We start from the raw sequence: 15,695 nt of genomic DNA on the forward strand, positions 1-15,695 counted from the left end.
CCAGTGAGACCCAAGAATCTCCTCAAAATTTTCAAATTTTTTGGTTGCAGCCAATATTGCATTGCCTGGACCTTTTTCTGATCAACCCTCATTCCTTCATGACCCACAATGTGTCCCAGATACTCTACTTCTTCCATGCCAAAGGAGCACTTGGATAATTTGACAAATAATTTATGAGCTTGGAGCAGTTGCAATATCTGGTCCACATGCCGAAGATGTTTTTCCTAGGTTATGTTGTAGATGAGAATGCCATCAAAGAAGACTAGGACAAATTTTCAAAGATATGGTTTCAAAAGGTGGTTCATCAGGGTTTGAAAAGTAGATGGAGCATTACAGAGACCAAATGGCATGACCAGGAATTCATAATGGCCCTCATGAGTTCAGAAGGCTGCCTTGAGAATGTCTACTTCCTTCATGCGTATCTAGTGATACCCTAAGTGGAGGTATAGCTTGGTAAAGAATTTAGCACCATGCAATTCATCAAGCAGATCATCAAAAACTGTAATAGGAAATTTGCCCTTGATAGTGAGCATTTTAAGGGCCCGAAAGTCAGACACATGCGCTATTCTTCATCTTTCTTTAGAACTGTGACCATTGGATATGAATAAGGGCTAATGTTGGGACGGATAACACAGGTTTCGAGGAGTTCCTTGATGATAATTTCAATTTCATTCTTTTGGGAAAAAGGATATCAATATGGGCAGACATTAGGCGGATGGGAACCCTGGACCAAAGGGATGTTATGAACATGTTCACCCCTAGAGGGTGGAAGCTCTTTAGGTTTGTCAAAGACCTGATGTTGGTGATCTAATACTTTTTGCATCCCAAGATGAATATGATGAGTACTGGATTTAATGGCCTGGATGGAATTAAATTGGGTGACTACTCCATGATGACCTTTTTTTAAAACCTTCTCCATTCAATGTGAGCTGATGATAGTAGGAGCACCTGCCTGGAGTCCCCTCAATGTATGAATGTGGTCGTTCTGCTTAAAGCTCATATATAACTCCTGGAAATCCATTGTGGTAGGGCCCAGTGTAAGAATCCATTTAGCACCAAGGACAATGTCACAACCACCCTGTAGAGCTGTAACTAGGGTCTCTCACACCACTAATTATCCCACATTAATAAGTCAATCCGGGAACGTTTTGTTATTGCAAGAAGTAGCTCAATCCGAGGCTATTTGTCCGAGTAATGCTTAGTAGTACAGGGTTGAGAAGATCAAAGGAAAACAGATGCTAAGCTGTAACTAAATGAATCACACAAAACAGTTGATCAGTCAAGGGTACGGAAGCAATATCCCATCCCTTTAGAAACTGGTTAAAGAAGGGAAATTAGAGCATGGACTTATAGGTCTGGGAGCTAAGCAGCGTCTTGCTGAGGCTCACTACAGCCTTAGGCCTTCTCTCACACCAAAGCAACAAAGGCAGGTAAATAAATCAGTGGAAAGTAAAATGGAACAGTAAAATGGAAATGGAACAGCAGTAATCAAATGGAACAACAATAATCAAATGGAACAACAATATTCAAATGGAACAACAATATTCAAATGGAACAGCAACCCTTAATGATTTACGAAACAACAACCATCACCTGTATGTACATGTTCTATAGCAATCTGAGAGTATTGAATGATACAACTACGTCTCTAAACAGAATGACGCTACTCTCAAATCCCACGAATATTGTTTAACATAAATCCAATGACAGTAACATTCATACCAGTACTCTGTTACAGAAATGGCTGAATAAAGATACAATCCGACCCTGTGTAAATCCAATTATACAGTGCAGAGTCTTTACATAGAGAAATCATTCATTCATTAAACATAACAGAGCATAGCGTATCATATAAAGAATTCATCAGACTGCTAAGTAATAAAGATAAACAAACCACACACAAATCACCATATAATGATACAAAAGCAAGTGTCCTTCGGAGCCGGGCCCTTAGCTGCCAATGGTACACTGCCTTAGATTACTCCAGACGCAGAGACGGAATAAACACCAAGTCTTTTATATTAATCGCATTTACAAAAGTATAACAAAATCAGGTCTCAGTGAGACTCAATGATTAAAGTTTGTTCTGGAACTGTAAAATTACAAAAACAATCGTCCCTTTGCTTAATGATGCTGTGCCATTATATAAAAGAAATGATGGAGATATCTAGATAATCAGAGATAAGTAAAGCAGCGATCCCTCAGGATCGAAGATCCTGAGGGATTCGCTAACAGTTCAATTCTTCTTGCGTTCGCCGAGCTGGTACTCCGCATCCTTTTCCTGGCTACTCGATCCCGATTTTTCTTGATCGTGTCCGCATCCGGTTCCCTACTGGAGGAACATCAGTTATTTTTCCTCTGCTTCTCGCTTTTGGGCGGGAACTCCTTGCTCGCTTGTCTTCCTGCATAGAAAACGTCAATTATTAGCACTTGAGCTTCCTTTGTCTATTTTTGCACATTTTATCGAAATCCTTTATCTTCTTTGAATTCCTAATGCAGAAAAGGTTACAATTATTATTGAAAAACCACTAAATTGCTTGTCAAAAGCATACCTTCCAGGTGCTCCACACACCCCCCTGCTTACCCTGTTTCATGGCCTCATGAAAACATTGTAGTTGACATGCAAGGCGGTGAGAGAATAGGCCGGAGAAGGGATCTCGTGAGGAGGCCGACAACCGTGATGAGCAACTAGATTATCAAAGAACTGATCTATTTGATCTGCAGGCATCTCATACAAGGCCTGATATCCGGGTGCAGGGTTCCAAATAATTAGACTGCGAAATCGATACCCCAACCAGGATGGCCCTGCTTGCAGAATCCGTTCCCCATAATGGCTCAACCGGCTTGCAGCCAGCTCAAAATTCTCAAATTTGAATGGTTCCCTGAGCTGGATGCTTGGACTAGAGGTCCGGTATCGAAATTTTGCAGCATCGATGGCAGGATCTTTAATAGTCAGGAAGTATTCCAGACCATTTCGGATCAAGTCTTCGTGCATGGGTCCTAACATCTCACTGACACCTGGGATCCTCATAAGACTCCTATGCTCTCTCCATAGCATCACTGGGTTTCTAGGTTCAGCTCGAATCCACAAGTCTAGGCTATTTTCTTGTCTCTGAAAGGTGTTATAAGCTCTGAGCCATTTCAGTTGATTAACCCCAAATGAGATGAAGGCTTGGAATTGTATATCGCCAACAAAAGGGCCAGGATTTAAATCAGTTTCCTGGTCTAGCACAAGGTTGTGCAAGTAAAACTCGCACAGTAACCTTTGAACCTTAACCCCATAGTGCTTGCAACAGTCTATAAAATCATTAACAGTGTTGATGTGGATAGGTGCTCCTGCCCTAACGGCTTTTATTTTCAATCTCAAATATCTTTCAAGCAAAAATAAAGCATAATTTTTAGCAGGGGCCCTACAAGTCAAAACATCATTATATAAGGAACACACAGTGTCCATCTGCTTAACAACACTATCTAATCGACGAGTTACCTTAGCAACCTTTTCTTGTTCCTTCTGCCACCCCTCAAAGGCTTGGCTTTCGGATTGACTCATACTCCGAAGTTGCTGTTGTAATTCTTCGTATTTCTCCCGGGGGATTGCTTGCTCTCTTAGTTGTTCAGCTTCTTGTTGGGCTTGCTTCATCATCCTGTGCAAGTTTCTCGTTTTTGGATCCTTTTTCCATTGAGCGGGAGAGGCCGGGAATTTTGCCTGAAACTTTTTGTTGCGCTGTTTAGAGTTCAGAACCCGAATAACCCCTGAGGGTGGTGCCTCTGTTTGGATCTCCTTATTCTCTTTCTCCTTCTTGACACGAATGAAAGGCTGCTGAGGTCCCCCTGCCATTGGAACATCTTGCTGCTCTTCTCCCTTAATTGGAATGTCAGTTTGTTCTCCAAGGTCAGATGGAATAGCAGTCTGTTCCTCTATGTTATTTGGAACAACACCCTGTTCCTCATTAACATTTGGAACAACAGACTGTTCCTCGGCAGTAGGTCTCCTGATGGGGTTTCGACCAACAAAACAAGTTCTTGTCCTCGGGGTTTTTGCTATAGTGGCCCTCCTCCTTTTCCTTGAGGTCCTTTGTATTCTCAAATCGGCTTTCAAGATTCGAATTTGCTGCCGGAGCCTGGCTATAGTGCCCAACAACCTCTGCTGTTTCTTTCTTAACTTCTTAATTTCCTTTGCCTCGGCAGAGGGTTTGGCCCTTAAACCCGCTCCTTCTTCATCTGGGATATCTTCCGGCATCCTGGGGACAGACTATCCCTGATTGTTGTTTCCAATTTCATCTTCATAACCAGGCGGGTTTTCTTCTCCCGCCTTTTCTGCATGTACTTCCTCGGGTAGTTCTTCCTCTGCGGGATTGTCAGGGATGCCTGCTGTGCTGGAGAGTTGGCCATATTCCCCCATATTGGACAGAACTGCTGCCAATTCCTCCTCACCTATAGGGTCCTGCAACGGGCTACCTCCTGGCTGTGCTATTTCTTCTTCTTGATTGTCCTGTTCGGTAACCCTTTCTTCCTCAGAGTGCTCATTTTCTTGGTTGCTTTGTTCGATAATCATTTCTTCCTCTTCCGGCTAACCAGTCCCGGGCCCTGATTGCTCCATATTTCCTTCAGAAGGTCCTCCTTCTGGTTCTGGAGGTTCGTCCACAATTTCAATTGGCTGGGTCGTTGTTTCCTGAATTCTTTCCAACCTTCCTCGTATCCGGGCCAGCCGAGCTGACTTCCTTGGTCTCTCAGGTAGGTCGGGTGTGCCAGCAGGTTCTCTGGGTTCCTCTGGTCGTTCTAGCGTATTGGAAGGTTGTTTCCGTTTTGAAGCGGCATGCCTTTCTGCTGCTGACTTCTTGCGTTTCTCTAATCGTTCCGACGTACTAGAGGACTGTTCAGATTTTGAGGGTGGTGCAGCCGATCCTCATTCGACTATTGCGACCAGTTCCTCCCAAGTGCTTTGCTGTTGAGTCAGAGTGTGGCTCAATATCAACCGAATCAGCCCATGGTGGCTAACGACTGCATCTATGTGCTGGGCCTTTTTCAGGCTTTGGGTCGCATCATGTAGTAGCGAATTTAAAAGTGCAGGGAGATTTACAGAACATTTTCCTTTTAAAACAGCTAAAAGTTTCAGGTGACGAGGTCTTACCACGTCTTTTCTCCCTTAGCAGGTGATATAACTTTGTATTGTCTTTGCCAGCTCGGTCCAGGGTTCCCCTAGTGTTGCCGGCAGAACTCCTTTCCCTTTGACTGTCAAGCTTTGGCCTTCGTCCTGGAAAATTTCCATAGCTTTTTGTAATCTTTCCTTCTTCGGCGTCCAGCAGCTGGTAATCCTGAAACTTCAGCGATGATATCCTCTGTTACCTCTATCCGCTTTCCTCCTACTATGGAGTAATTTTCCTGCAAATTCTGCCGGAACTCCAACGCCACGGCTTCATTTGATTCTTGCAAGCGGCTGAAGTAATTCAACCATCCTACGTTTTCCAGGATTTCGCGAGCAGCAGCGGAAACTGTCAGCTTGTGAGGTTCGCTTCGGACCGTCTTTCCGCCCATGATTCTACTCAGAAATGGAACAACAACTGCTTGCGGTGTTTGCGTCGCAGAGAGGATGATCACCGAGCATGCAACTAAATAAAAAAAAGATCGTGGATGGCAATTTCCGTAGAATGGAAGCATCATACCGTTAAACCATGTCATTTCTTCGTACATTGTCTCCCCCGAATGGTGTGCAGCCACGTAATCATGGAGTAATGAGATTACCTTCCCCCCCGCGATCTGATAGGCTGTCCCCAGCCGTCAAAGAGAGGAGCAGCAGCCAGTTCGGAGGTCCAATCATAAAGTACAACATATGAAATTATGCCATGTTTTAGAAAAACAACGAAATGTCGAAACCGAGGCAAAAAGGTAGATCGCGTTTTGCATAAGAGCCTGCGTGATATAATGAGGAGCTAGGGGATGGGACGTCTGTCAAGCGTAAGAAGTCTCTAGTGGTCACTGTCAGTTCCATTGCCATGATTGGTGGTAATAAATATTCATGCGATATATACATCGGGTGTGACATATGATCTTTGCAAAGGATAAGAGACAGAAAAATTAATATCATACTTGTTGGTGTAATTATTACGACTTCTATGGCATTAACAGAGCCCTGCTGCCAACAGGTGTTCATAACCTTGGCAGAGTTGTTTATTTCACCCTCCGGAACCATGATCCTTTGTGTATATTTTGAAGAGTGCTTTGTCAAAATGCAGGCCATTATGCTGGCTTGGTGACCAGATGGGCATAATGCCATTCACAAGGTAGGCGCGAAACGTGGTCAGGCCGGCTCGCGATGAGACCCCCTGTTCCAAGGTTTACTTGTTAATTTACCTTCGGACCATATCCCTGGTGTGGTGGCCATTATGGGAATGCCACTTCACTTTCATCCTTATGATCATGGTAGGCCGACTCTTAATGAGACCCGCTATCCTGCATTTGACAATTTCCATATTTTGTTTTTGTTTTCTTTTTGTAGAGCACCTTCTCTTATTTATTTTCACATAAGGGTGGTTCCGCACTCCTTAAGAGCGAGGAATGGAGGAAGAAGTCTTACGATCCCAACAGATAGATATAAATCGTTCGTTCTTACTCCTAAGTAATGATCAAGAAAGATTTTTAGGGGAATCGTCATGATAAAGATCACCAACCAGGGTACCGGTAAATGACAATGACAGCGAAGATGAAAAGTTCACTTCCCTCCTCTTGTCCTCTTATACATGATGGCTTCATAGTGATAGCGATTTATTATGTGCTGATTTCGGTATATCATGGTTTTATGTTCACCGCATAAGTTCATTGCTGTATTTACAAGATTGAGGAAAACATGGGGGCAGAGCATCCTCCATAAGGGCAAAAACATGTCGATGGCATTCCTGAGAAAAGAATTCATTCGTAGGATACCATTTCTTTGAGAGGAACGACGGGAAATTGCAAATGCTGTTCCTTTTAAGAAAGGAACAACAAGGATACTCAGATGCTGTTCCTTTTGAAAAGGAACAGCAGACACACTCAGGTGCTGTTCCTTTTTGCAAAGGAACAACAAAAACACGCGAATCACACAGGTGTTGTTCCTTTTCGCAAAGGAACAGCAAAAACACACAAGTGCTGTTCCTTTTCGCAAAGGGATAGAAAAAACACACAAGTGTTGTTCCTTTTCGCAAAGGAACAACAAAAACACATAAGTGCTGTTCCTTTTCGCAAAGGAACAACAGAAATCACAAGTGCTGTTCCTTTTCGCAAAGGAACAACAAAAACACATAAGTGCTGTTCCTTTTTGCAAAGGAACAACAAAAACTCACAAGTGTTGTTCCTTTTCGCAAAGGAACAACAAAAACATAAGTGATGTTCCTTTTCGCAAAGGAACAGAAAAAACACACAAGTGCTGTTCCTTTTCGCAAAGGAACAACAAAAACACACAAGTGCTGTTCCTTTTCGCAAAGGAACAACAAAAACACACAAGTGCTGTTCCTTTTCACAAAGGAACAACAAAAACACATAAGTGCTGTTCCTTTTCGCAAAGGAACATCAGAAACTCACAAGTGCTTTTCCTTTTCGCAAAGGAACAACAAAAACACACAAGTGCTGTTCCTTTTCGCAAAGGAACAGCAAAACCATGCAAAGGCTGTTCCTTTTGAAAGGGAACAGCAAAATCACACAAGTGCTGTTCCTTTTCGCAAAGGAACAGCAAAAACACACCAATGCTGCTCCTTTTGCAAAGGAGCAGCAAAAACACTTGGAATACAAGCAAGAAAAATCAAGAAAACATATATACAAGATGTTATGTACAAAAAATGAATTTCTTAAATCATAGGTGAGGAAGATTTCGCTTCCTCTCCTAAGATTTCCATATCCGTATCTTGTCGTAGCTGTTGACAGAAGGATTCCCGAGTGAGTGGCTTTCGATAAAGGCGAACTCGGTGGCCATTTACTTTGAATGCATATCCAGAGCCGTCAATTGTGATCAGGGTCAGGGTCCCATTGTCATGTACCTTCTGGATTTCGTATGGTCCTAACCATCGAGTCTGGAGTTTCCCCGGGAAGTCCTGAAACCGAGAGTCGTATAACAGAGTCCAGTCTCCTTCATGAAAGACTTTATTCTTGATCAGCGCATCATGCCATTTAGCTCGCTGCTGTTGAATCAATGCTATATTTTGTAATGCAGAGAGCTTGATTTCGTCCAATTCATTAATCTGTTGTAATTGATTGATTTGTGCCTCACTCAGATCTAGGCCGACTTCCTGTGCAGTTCGTAGCGTTCGAATTTCGAATTCTATGGGGAAAATTGGCTACTTTCCAAACATTAATTGATAAGGTGAATAGCCTGTAGTACTTCTCCATGTGGTTCTGTAGGCCCACAGTGCCTCAGGTAGTCGAGTGGCCCAATCACGCCTATGCGATGCAATGGTCTTTGTTAAAATTGATTCTATTACCTTATTACTACTTTCTACTTGCCCATTTGCCTGCGCATGGTATGGGGTAGTAATCTTATGTTGGACATGATAATTTTTAAGTGTTGCAGCTAATTTATTTCCAACAAATTGTGGTCCACCATTGGTGATTAGTTCTCTCGGAAGTCCATAACGTACAAACAAATGGAACAAGAATTGTATCACAGAGTCTTCTGTAGCCCTAGGTAATGATTCGGCCTCGACCCATTTAGTAACATAGTCTGTCGCCACCAGAATGTATGTCCTTTGATTTGATGATGGATTGATGGGCCCAATGAAGTCCAGAGCCCATCGTTCAAATGGCTCAATGACCAATTGTGGTCTCAGAGGCATTTCATCGGCTTAGCCAGGTTTTCCTGCTCGCTAGCAGCTGTCACAGGCTTGTGAAAATTTTTTCGCATCCTTGAAAATTGTAGGCCAATAGTATCCCGTCTGCAATACTTTATGTGTTGTTCGTTTTTCAGCAAAATGTCCCTCGCATGGGCCGTCGTGGCAAGCTTTTATAATGTCGAAGATTTCGTCTTCTCGAATACACCTTCTGATTTGCATGTCTGCCCCTGTATGGAACAAATGGCCTCCAATCCACGAAAACCGAGTGCTCTTCTGAACAATCTGCTTGCGTTCCTGAGGGGTTAAGTGTTTTGGTAGCTTACCGACTGCAAGGTAATTGGCGACATCAGCATACCAGGGTGTTCGAACAGCAACAACAAACAGGTACTCGTCAGGAAATTGATCTTCCACTGCTGCTGTTTCAATTGCTTTCGGTATTCGTGAGAGGAAATCAGCTACAGGGTTCTCCTTGCTAGGTCGATCCTTGATTGTGATGTCGAACTCCTACAATAAGATCAACCATCTCGTTATTCTAGCTTTCGTAACAGGTTTATTTGCCAAATATTTGATAGCAGAATGATCTGTATATAACACAACGGGATAGCCTGTGATATAATGTCTAAATTTGTTAACAGCATGTATTACAGCCAGGAATTCCTTTTCAATAACAGTGTAATTGAGTTCGGCAGAGGATAAATTTTTGCTGATATAGTAGATAGCGTATGGTCTCTTTTCCTCTTCTTGCCCTAGGACTGCACCAATTGCTGTGTCCGAGGCGTCAGATGAGATTTGAAATGGCAAATTCCAGTTGGGTCCTCGAAGGACTGGGGCTGTTGATAGAAGCTTCTTCAATTCCTTAAAAGCCTGGTCGCATTTTTCTGTCCACAAGAAATCAACATTGCCTGTTAAAGTATATAGAGGTGCAGCAATACGTGAGTAATGTTCTATAAATCGTCTGTAATACCCAGAGAAACCAAGAAAACTGCGTACCTTCGTTTGAGTAGTGGGGGTAGGAATAAGCAAAAGAATTTGGATTTTAGCCGGGTCTACCTGGATGCCAGCTGCTGAGATATAGTGCCCTAGAATGAGCCCTTCTGTCATCATCATGTAACACTTTTCGTGACTCAGACAAAGTCTGGTAGCGATACAACGTTGTAAGACTTTTTCCAGGGTATCTAGAGCTGGGTCAAAATCATCTCCATATGGTGTAAAGTCGTCCATATACACTTCAAGTCCGTCATTTATCAGATCTGCGAAAATACTAAGGACAGCCCTCTGGAATGTAGCAGGGGCATTACATAGGCCGAAGGGCAAGACTCGATAGGCAAACGTTCCCCAAGGGCAAGTAAAGGTAGTTTTATCCTGGTCTTCAGGGGCGATTTGGATTTGATTATATCCGCTGAAGCCGTCCAGGAAAGAAAAGAATTTCTTTCCTGCCAAGGTGTCCAATACTTGATCTATAAATGGGAGAGGGAAGTGATCCTTCTGCGTGGCCTTATTTAACTCCCCGTAATCTAAGCAAATCCTCCATTTTCCATTTTTCTTGGGTACCACCACCAGGGGAGAGACCCATTTACTGTCGGAGATGGGGTAGATAAAATTAACATCTAAAAGTTTCTGAAGTTCGGCTTTGACTACCTCTTTTAGATGGGGGTTAAGTCTTCTTTGCGGCTGACGAACAGGTTTTGCATCTTTTTCTATGTAGATGTGGTGGGTGCATAATTGGGGATCGATCCCTTTCATGTCAGGGTAATCCCACGCAAATGCTCCTTGATATTTTCGTAACAGATTTACAAGTTTTGCTTCTTGGTCTGGTGTAAGGTTGGCGTTGATATTTAGGGCTTTACCAGGTTCAATTTCCACTACTTTACTATTGGCAACAACAGTCACTGGTATTGTTTGGTCATGTGCGTCTTTCAAAGGATCTTCCTCTAGCTCACTATCAAATGCTGCCTCTATCATAAAACACTATGTGTGAGATCTAGATTCGGTTTGACTAATGAAGTTACTGATGGCATCATCTTCTATTTGATCTTTAAAATCTAAAGCCTTCTGTACAGTCAATGGGGATCTGATATTGTTAGTAAGGTATGACACAGGGTACTGATTAGTTTTGATCATTGGGAGGCTTGGCTGTGCTGGAGGATATAGAACTAGATTTTTAACATCTGGTCCTTTAGTTATAGTCATGTTTCCCTGCCGGCAACCAATGTAGGCATCGGCAGTAGCAAGCCAAGGTCTTCCTAATATTAGTAGATGTCCATCCAGTCGGGTTTTTGGGTTAATTATCAGGAAATCAGTTGGATATTCCCAGGAGTCTACAGAAACCATGACATCATATAGAGTGCCTTCTGGTCGAACTACAGATCGATCTACCAATTCTAGCAAAGTAGAAGTAGGTTCTACTGATGTGATGCCAAGTTTTTGGCAGGTAGAAGTTGTCAAAATATTGATTGCAGCTCCTAGATCAACTAAAGCGTTAGTCAGGGTTTGGCCATAGATTTGGACAGTCACAATTGGATTTCCGGGATCTTCATATTTGATAGGTGTCTCTTTTCCTAATAATAAGTCAGATAAGGTGCCGACTACTTGGACTCTTGGGTTAGTGGTTGTATTCCTCCTTGATTTTTTTATGCACAACTCTTTTATAGTTTTTGCGTATATGGGAATATCTTGAATGGCTTGGAGGAATGGAATTTTTATGTACAGGTCTTGTAACTCTCCCAGAATGTCAAAGTCTGGATGTTGTGCTGGTCGTGGTATGACTAATCGTTCCGGGAAAGGAGGAGAGGATGTATTTGTTTGTTGATGGGTTTGTTCCTTATTTACACCCTCTTGTTGTGGTGGTTGTTCTATTGGTAACTGATCTTCAATGTGAACTGTTTTGTCTCCCTCTGTTTCTATGATACGTCCAGATCGTAACTGAAGGTCATTGCACTCCCTTAAGTCAAGTCCAGTTTCTGATGTTTCTATAATTTGGAGAGATTGGACTAGTCTATTATTAGGATTGGGATTGGGTTGGGCTGGTAGTTGCGGCCTTAGATTAGACTGGGGGTTTTGTTGTAAGGCTGGCAGAGTCGGTTGAGGGAGTGGAATAGTTCCTGTTGACTGATATGTCGATCTTGGCCAATTCGTCTGCCAGGGTGAACCTTGTGAAGTAGGGGGAATCCATTGCGGAGGGTATGAGTTATTCTGCCAATATGGTGGGGTGTAAGGAAAATTTGGCCATCCAAATTGGCTTGTATGATTCATCCATGGATTTGGAGAAGGAAACGGCTGTGATGACCAATTCGGGACTGGGGGTGTAGATTGGTTTTGCCACATACCATATTGCTGAGCATTGTACTGCGGAGGCTGAAAAGAAGAGGTCGGGTCAGAAAACATACCAGATTGCCTAGGTTGCCATTGGCGACGTTGGTTAACAAAGTATGCTGGTTCTGATTCTTCTTCTGCTTCCTTGTATACTGCCTTCAGTCCAAGAAGTGAGGGACAGCTCTCAGTAAGGTGGTCTTTCGTACAGATAGCACATGTTTGAACTGTATCTAGCGGACATTCCTTGTGGCTTTGTTTTCTTCTGCATCGGGGGCAGAAAATTGCCAGATTTTGTTCCGCCTCCATTTGCTTTTGTTTAGCCTGCACAATATCAAGCTGAGTAGTTAATGTCCCCAGAATATCAGTTTTAAATTTTTTTAATAAATTCCCTAGTTCTACACGTGTTACCCCTTCTGTTGATATTTTGTTTTCTTTAACAAACCTATCATATTCTGTTGATTTTATCCTTGTACTGCCTCTTGAACTCCTGATGCATAAATTAATGATATCAACAAAATTCTCTTGGTAAATATCCCCTTTTCCCATGATATTCAATGTTTCAATCCACTTCTCTTTCATTCCTCTAATCAATGCAGTTTTCAACACATTATCAGGCAGAGGTAGTGATGCATAGGGGGATCTCTGTAAATTATACTAGAAACGTTCTACGTATTCTTCTAAAGTTTCATTTGGTCTGGCCGTCATTTGGAAAATTTCATCTTTTAGCTCTCTCGACCTACAATAATCCTGATATTTTTTAAGAAAGGATTCCTTTATTTGCTCCCAGTTGTTTATGACTCCACCACCTAGACCCATAAACCATCTCAGAGCTGCTCCTTTTAAAGTGGAGGGGAACAACTTTAATTTCTGGGGGTCAGTGGTGTAATCGTACCCTCTACATAGCACGTCGAATTCAAATAGAAATGCATCGGGGTCTTCTGATGTAAGTCCATGAAACGTCGGGATATGTTGAAGAGGTATCGCTTTCATGGGTGCATTTGCAGCAGAATCTACTATAGGATATTGCAATGTAGAAGTTTGAGCATTTGGCTGATTCTGCACCATTAGATCAAATATGTGCCAATATCCTTCCGGAATTTCTAGGAGGGTGTTCCTAGGTTGAGAGGGGACGGCCTTGGCAGGAACTGTTTTAATGACACTTCCCTTATCTGGGATTTCTGTCTGAGGGAATGGGGTGCCTTCAATGTTAACTTTGGCCGCGCTCCCCCTATCTGGGCTGTTTAACAATTGGATTATCCTAGAAGGAGACCTTGGTTCCTCTATTTCCCCTGTTTCCCCTTCTCCTTCACAAAGATTGCTTAAATTCCCTTCTTGCAGCCGTTCTGACATAGAATTTCCAATTTCCTGGAAGTCCTGCTCATCAGTCTGACTATGCACCTCAGCGTAGGCTCCAGATGGTGATACTGTAGCCTGAAGGGAACTAGTAGGCTGCTTAGAATGAGTCTTTCTGAGGCCTACTGACGGCTGAGATTCGGCTTTCTTATAGATTTCGTCTATGAAGGTTGTTCGGCCAAGGGTCACCGGTCCTTTGGCTTTTTCAGGTTTGACTGGAGTTTTGATATTCTTTTCTAACTTTTTCTGCTTAGTCATGCACTCTAAAGACTACTAAATCCTATTCAACCAGCAATTCTGCTAAGAGAGCGGACGGTGGAGCAGGGCTTTTACATGCTCCGTACGCAGGTTCTTACCTTCCGTTTTTAAAATCCAACTCCCCCCTAACAGCTTTGCGCACTACTCTATAAAGGGCAAATGGCTATACTCCTTCCCCGGCAACGACGCCAAAATGTAGAGCTGTAACTAGGGTCTCTCACACCACTAATTATTCCACATTAATAAGTCAATCCGGGAACGTTTTGTTATTGCAAGAAGTAGCTCAATCCGAGGCTATTTGTCCGAGTAATGCTTAGTAGTACAGGGTTGAGAAGATCAAAGGAAAACAGATGCTAAGCTGTAACTAAACGAATCACACAAAACAGTTGATCAGTCAAGGGTACGGAAGCAATATCCCATCCCTTTAGAAACTGATTAAAGAAGGGAAATTAGAGCATGGACTTATAGGTCTGGGAGCTAAGCAGCGTCTTGCTGAGGCTCACTACAGCCTTAGGCCTTCTCTCACACCAAAGCAACAAAGGCAGGTAAATAAATCAGCGGAAAGTAAAATGGAACAGTAAAACGGAAATGGAACAACAGTAATCAAATGGAACAACAATAATCAAATGGAACAACAATATTCAAATGGAACAACAATATTCAAATGGAACAGCAATATTCAAATGGAACAGCAACCCTTAATGATTCACGAAACAACAACCATCACCTGTATGTACATGTTCTATAGCAATCTGAGAGTGTTGAATGATACAACTACGTCTCAAAAAAGAATGACGCTACTCTCAAATCCCACGAATATTGTTTAACATAAATCCAATGAAGTAACATTCATACCAGTACTCTGTTACAGAAATGGCTGAATAAAGATACAATCCGACCCTGTGTAAACCCAATTATACAGTGCAGAGTCTTTACATAGAGAAATCATTCATTCATTAAACATAACAGAGCATAGCGTATCATATAAAGAATTCATCAGACTGCTAAGTAATAAAGATAAACAAACCACATACAAATCACTGTATAATGATACAAAAGCAAGTGTCCTTCGAAGCCGGGCCCTTAGTTGCCAATGGTACACTGCCTTAGATTACTCCAGACGCAGAGACGGAATAAACACCAAGTCTTTTATATTAATCGCATTCACAAAAGTATAACAAAATCAGGTCTCAGTGAGACTCAATGATTAAAGTTTGTTCTGGAACTGTAAAATTACAAAAACAATCGTCCCTTTGCTTAATGATGCTGTGCCATTATATAAAAGAAATGATGGAGATATCTAGATAATCAGAGATAAGTAAAGCAGCGATCCCTCAGGATCGAAGATCCTGAGGGATTCGCTAACAGTTCAATTCTTCTTGCGTTCGCCGAGCTGGTACTCCGCATCCTTTTCCTGGCTACTCGATCCCAATTTCGCTTGATCGTGTCCGCACCTGGTTCCCTACTGGAGGAACAGCAGTTATTTTTCCTCTGCTTCTCGCTTTTGGGCGGGGACTCCTTGCTCGCTTGTCTTCCTGCATAGAAAACGTCAATTATTAGCACTTGAGCTTCCTTTGTCTATTTTTGCACATTTTATCGAAATCCTTTATCTTCTTTGAATTCCTAATGCAGAAAAGGTTACAATTATTATTGAAAAACCACTAAATTGCTTGTCAAAAGCATACCGTCCAGGTGCTCCACACACCCATTTCAATGGAAAACGTGTGGGTCTTTAGGTGGTAATATCCCATATGAAGCATAATATCTTCACAGTGGCCCTCACATTTCATGGTCCCCTCATCAACGATAAGGACTTGGAAATTAGATACTGCCCGTTCAAAGCAATGAACAACTTCTACAACTCTCTTATGGATGAAGCTATGAGTGTTGTCACTATCAATCAATACCACTACTAGTTGATGTTTAATAAAGCCTCAGATTTTGAGAGTATGAGGGGAAGAAATTCTTGCCAAG

This window comes from Pinus tabuliformis, chromosome 3_2 (assembly GCF_031772625.1).
Source record: "Pinus tabuliformis cultivar Carrire ecotype Pingquan chromosome 3_2, CPIR1, whole genome shotgun sequence".
NCBI lineage: Eukaryota > Viridiplantae > Streptophyta > Pinopsida > Pinales > Pinaceae > Pinus > Pinus tabuliformis.